This window comes from Nelumbo nucifera, chromosome 6, assembly GCF_055504915.1.
Source record: "Nelumbo nucifera cultivar China Antique chromosome 6, China Antique-T2T, whole genome shotgun sequence".
Lineage (NCBI taxonomy): Eukaryota > Viridiplantae > Streptophyta > Magnoliopsida > Proteales > Nelumbonaceae > Nelumbo > Nelumbo nucifera.
Genome location: NC_142654.1, coordinates 68,075,968 through 68,081,522, shown reverse-complemented (window position 1 = coordinate 68,081,522; position 5,555 = coordinate 68,075,968). Strand labels below are relative to the sequence as shown.

At 43.8% G+C, this 5,555-nt stretch overlaps 1 pseudogene across 1 annotated transcript; it reads right to left on the bottom strand.

Moving 5' to 3' along the window:
- Nucleotides 1–1,715: 1,715 nt before the first annotated feature.
- On the bottom strand, nt 1,716–4,715 carry LOC104606943 (putative receptor-like protein kinase At4g39110 pseudogene; annotated as a pseudogene). Its single transcript, XR_016077764.1, has one exon. The product of XR_016077764.1 is annotated as a putative receptor-like protein kinase At4g39110 pseudogene (transcript).
- Nucleotides 4,716–5,555: the final 840 nt, after the last annotated feature.

The window sequence follows — 5,555 nt, the reverse complement described above, 5'->3', positions numbered from 1 at the left end:
ATAACCTTTTATTAACTAAAAAGGTTCCTCTTTGTCGAGTGACACTAAGGCTATGTTTGGTTTGAAGGAAAAGGTAGAGAAAGAAAGGGAAAGGCAGGGAAACCTTTACAAGGTTTGTAAAGGTTTCCCTGTCTTTCCCTACTTTTTCCTTCAAACCAAACATAGTTTAAAGGACTTCCACAAACAATTGCAAGTCAAAATCATAGACTAAGTGTGTATTTAGAACTATGGGCGTTTATTGAATAAACACTACCACATAGGTGCCACTTGAACATTTTCCCATTATGTACAATCCGTACGCATAGAGACTTGCAAAAGCAGGCCTTGATTTATGTGCACGTCTATTGTTGGGGGAAGCTTCATTTTAGCGCTTCCCGCAATGGATAGGCATTTATTCACTGTTTTGCTGATGTGGTGCCTAGTGGCACCTAAGTGTTAATAAATGGGTTCATAATTATTTTTCTCAGTTTTGCAAACAAATCAAGTACAAACGTTTAGTGAATAAACGCCCATGGTTCCAAACACATACTAAGGCAGTGTGATTACAGCATTGTTTTCGAGCGAATTTTAAGGGGATGGCACCATTTCCTCCCCCTCTCCTAGGAACGATAATACATTCCAGCGAATTTTGAGTATGATTCCAATTACCAAATAAGTGAGGGAAATAGATAATTCGGGATACCCGATGGTAAGGAATTGAAACAAATTAGGATCCATTTGGTTTACAGTTGGAATTGGAATTTGAATTAAAATTCTTCGGAATTGGAATCAGAATGGTCTATTCCCATAATCTCTTTGGTTTAGACAAAAATGAGAATAGGAATGAGAATTGGAATCAATAGGAATGAGATTTTATTCCCAAGGAAGGGGGTAGGGCAAGGTTCAAAATTTTGTCACATATCAAGGCATATTGGCCGATATGTATCGTATCGGGGCCCCTTCAATACGCCCCTACACAAGGTGTTTTGGGGTCCCACCTATTGTAGGGGGTAGACGGGCCTTAATCTGACCCCGTGAACAAGTTTCGAAGAAAAAACTAAAAGAAAAAGAAGAGTGAGCCAAGATACAACCCGATACGCCCTTATTGACATATCAGGCTATATTGATATTTTGAACCTTGGGGCAGGGAATGGCCATTCCCTCAAATATGGGAATGCCATTCCATTAGGAATGAGGATGAGACTCCAATTCCACCCAATCAAATAGTTAGAATTGCAATAGCTCATTACAATTCCGATTCTAGACTCCTATTCCTGCGAACCAAATAGGGCCTTCTTACAACAATGTGGGAAATAGAATGCCTCTCCTAAATAAGATCAGGTGTAAATGATCTGGTTTTCATAACACACATGCCATGATGACATACAATTTTTTTGGGAGAATGACAGTTCAGCCCAGGGTCAGAATTCTTAGGCTCAAAGTACAATTGGGGTAGGTGCCAACTTGGAATTGATGTCAATTTACGAGCTATCATTGATGTATAGAATGGGGTATTTGACATTTTGAATTTTTATAGGTCTTCAATGGAATTCAGAAAGAAAAATCAAATATTAATAAAATTAGAAAAATTATGAAGGCTTGCAGTATATATATGTATGAAAAATAGGTAATTAATGATGTTAATAATTATATTACATGATTTTTTTTTTGTGGAGATACATAGAGGAGAGAGGAGAGAGGGAACAAAGGGGCAGAATGAAATTGATAAAGCTAGCTAGCACCAATAAACATATATAGATCCTAGTAAAGGCACACAAATGTCTGAGTAAAGCCAAATAGGTCCGCTCCATACACATATGAAACAATTATATATATATCGCAATGACCAGTACTCCACGAGAAATTAATTATCAATTGATAAACCTATCTCATCTCAACAAATTAATTACCGACCGTTGATCCCTGGAGTCTGAGGGATCAATGCAGTTCCAGGATGATCATCAATGGCATGTACATGTGCTGGAGAATTGCTGTTGGATTCGAGCAGCGATCGATTGTCTGGGCTAGAAGGAAGGTCGGGTTGCTGCGAAACCACAACCACCGCCGGCAATGATGATGTAGCAGCGGCCACAGGCATAGCTGCTGCACCTGTTGATGGTTTATAATTATTTTCTTCTTCCATCATCATCATCTTACCCTGAGAAGAAGCCTCTTGCAGCTGTAATGCGTACTCCAAATTCCAAAGCACGTCTCCCATGGTAGGCCTATCAACGCCGTGGTCGGCCAAACACTTCTCTGCAGCTTCGGAAAACTTCTTCATGGATTCAGGATTGATTACTCCGACTAAACTTGGATCAATAATCTTGTCAAGCAATCCCTTCCTCTTCCACTGCAAACCCCACTCCGCCAGATTCACTTGATCTCTTGGAAGAGCAGGGTCAATGGCTGGCCTTGCGCACAGAACCTCCAATAGCACTACACCGAAAGAGTAGACATCCGACTTATCAGTTAGCTGCTGCCTTCTGAAATATTCAGGATCCAAATATCCAAAGCTCCCTTTCACTGCTGTACTTACATGGTTCTGCTCCATGGCATTAGGCGCATTCTTTGATAACCCGAAATCTGCCATTTTTGCAATGAAGTTGTCATCCAATAATATATTGGTGGTCTTCACGTCCCTATGTATGATCCCTTGGGCCGCACCTGTGTGCAAGTAATGTAGCCCACGAGCTGCACCTATACAGATCTCTAGCCTTTGCTTCCACGACAATGGTGGCAAGTTCTTCCCATACAGATGGTCTCTCAAGGGTCCATTTGACATGTACTCGTACACCAAGATCATCTCTGAGTTCTCTTCACAGTATCCGATTAGAGAGACTAGATGTCTGTGCCGAAGCTTGGACAGTATCTGGATTTCCGTCTGAAACTCGTTGATACCTTGTTCAGATTGTGGGTTCCCTCGCTTTACCGCCACCTTGGTCCCATCGTCGAGATTCCCAAGATAGACATTGCCGAACCCTCCCACCCCAATCACCGCATTTTGATCGAAATTCCCTGTTGCCTCCTGCAACTCCGACAACGAGAAGTACCGACCCAACCCAAGTGTCGATGAGTTGAAGTTGCTCCTGTGAGACCCTAACTTGCTCCCCATGATGGTAGATTGTCCTGCATGAAGAGGGAGCAACCACGAAGAGAAGCTGTTCTTCTTCTCCCAGTCTTGTGGCCTCTTATACCACTTAATCACCATTGCACCAAGACCCACAAAGGCTCCGAACATCATAGCGAATCCCACAGCTGCAACAGCCCCTTTGCTAGATGCGTCATCCGCTTTGGTTCCATCAACACCAAATTCTCCGTCCAAACTCCCAACCGAGTTGCTCATCTTCAACACCTCCAAACCATTGAGGATTGCATTAACTGTACCTGTGTTGTGATCATTCAGAGGGCCTATTTGGACTATGAGTGTCTCGGGCGATAGCATGGAAGCATTGAAAACAAAATCTCTGTAGTAAGGTACCGCCAAATTCGATGTAATGGCCGACAGATCCAGCCCGGAGATGGCCGCTTTTTCATTAAGGTACACATTAAAGTAGAGATCATTCAGTGATTTGCTCACGATATCACAGAAATGCATCCGGATGAGGTATCCATATGCCGGGTCGATGTCAAGTTTCCATGTTACATTGAAATTAGGCTTTGAAACACTCGAATCGGCCATCTCAACAGCGGACGCATAGACCCAGTTGGGTGCGATCAAGGGTGACAGGCCTTCAGCGGGATAGTTGATGATGCTGGGAGAGACGGACACGCTTTTCGCCAAGTCTTTGGGATTCAGATATTTCTGGTCGGAATCCCAAGTTCGCCCAAGGGTGTCGTTCTGAGGGGTGATGATGGGTCCACCCATGTTGAGTCGATACAAGGTCTGGTACGACTTATTAGACAGGCCGGAGAATTCACCGGCAGGGAGGATGGAACCCACGTCGGAAATCAAGATGTCCGGAGCCGATACCACCTCAATAGCATTGATAAAGGCAACGGAGTTCTTCATGGGAAGGAAATTGATGCTAAGACGCTCAGTGGTGACATTAAGTAGGTATTCCTTCATGACCCAGCCAGTATCGTCGTTGACACTAAAGCTGTGGAGGAGGACAACATCATCGGTGGAGACAGAAAAGGCTGAGTTTCGGAGGTTGAATTCGGTGTTGTTGACGGGGAAGAAATGGAGACGGATCCAAGTCCAGCCGGGCCTGGACATACGAAAAGCATAGGTGGCTTTCTGGACAAAGATCCTGGCCGTGAAATAAAGAGAGGAAGGGACGCCATCAACAGAAATGACGGAAACTTGGATGTCGTCTTTGGAAGAAAGATAGCTGGCTGACCGTTGGTCGGAGAGGAAGACTCGACCGTCGGGGAGGGTGGTCGTGGTGGAGGAGCCGCAGTCGATAAGGTAGTTGTCGGGGGGAGTGAACTGGACGGGGGCAGAGGAGACAAAGAAGGTTGTGGTAATGCTGGAGATGAAGATGAAGAAAAGAAGCAGGAGGAACTCCATGAACGACTCGATGTGGGGAGGGGAGGGGGTCCTCTCGATTTCTTTTCGGTTTGCAGAGTCTAGCCCCCTCCCTTGTATGGGGGAGGAACCGAAGAAAAAAAGTAGAAAAAAGTGAAAGGAAGGCTAATAAGGATTTAAAAACGGTCACTGAATCAATGGATAAATTTACATAGTTGCCCTCACTTCCATTAATTTGGCTGGTCCTCCTCCTGTAGGCTTGTAAAGTAGAAACGTAACAACTAACAACGCTAGCTATTGGTTTTTTCCTTTTTAATTTAATTTTAATGATTTTACCGAAGAGGAAAAACAAAGGTTATTATCGCAATTTTCAAGCCAATTCGTCTGTGGGTAACTCTGATTTGGGGTAATCTGGTCATTTGGAAGAGATAAAAAATTCAAAATGGAGAAAGTGTAAACAATGAGTAAATGAGCTAGGGTCATTTCTGGTATTACAAGAGAAATGGATGGCGTTGTGAACAACTGCCGCGGACGCGGAGAGTCCCCAGTTTTAACGGGAGTTTTGGTCGGAATTTAGTAAGTTTTTGGTATCTGGTTACCTTGTAAACTATGGAGTTGTTACTTTTTACCGTTGAGAGTTGAAAGAATTGGTCAACCGCCAATCTCCCGGTGTTGATCAACATCTGCCGGAATCTCCTACCCACTGTAACCCGAGTCCGGATTTGCTCCTCACCTCCCCCTTCAATCGGTCATTTGGATTCACACCAACCTCACAGAATTCGAAGCCGCACTGAAACATCACCTATTAATTCCTATGCAGGGCTGTGTGGTTGGTGCGAGGCGTGATTTGTGGGGATCAAATTCGAAGAATAAACATGGACCATTGGATTGGAGAGTGTAGGAGGAAAAAAATATACATGAAAAGTGGAGATTTCGCCGTCATAGGGGGCTATTGGCTCTCTTGGGTCCCCTGGATGCTCCCAATGTGCGACCAATCCAGACCTCTTACCACAAGACACTACGGCTGTATCTTGAGAATATCTCTCCATAAATGGTAATATGCAAATATAGGGTATATTCTCAATGTACATCTAGCCATGTGGATATA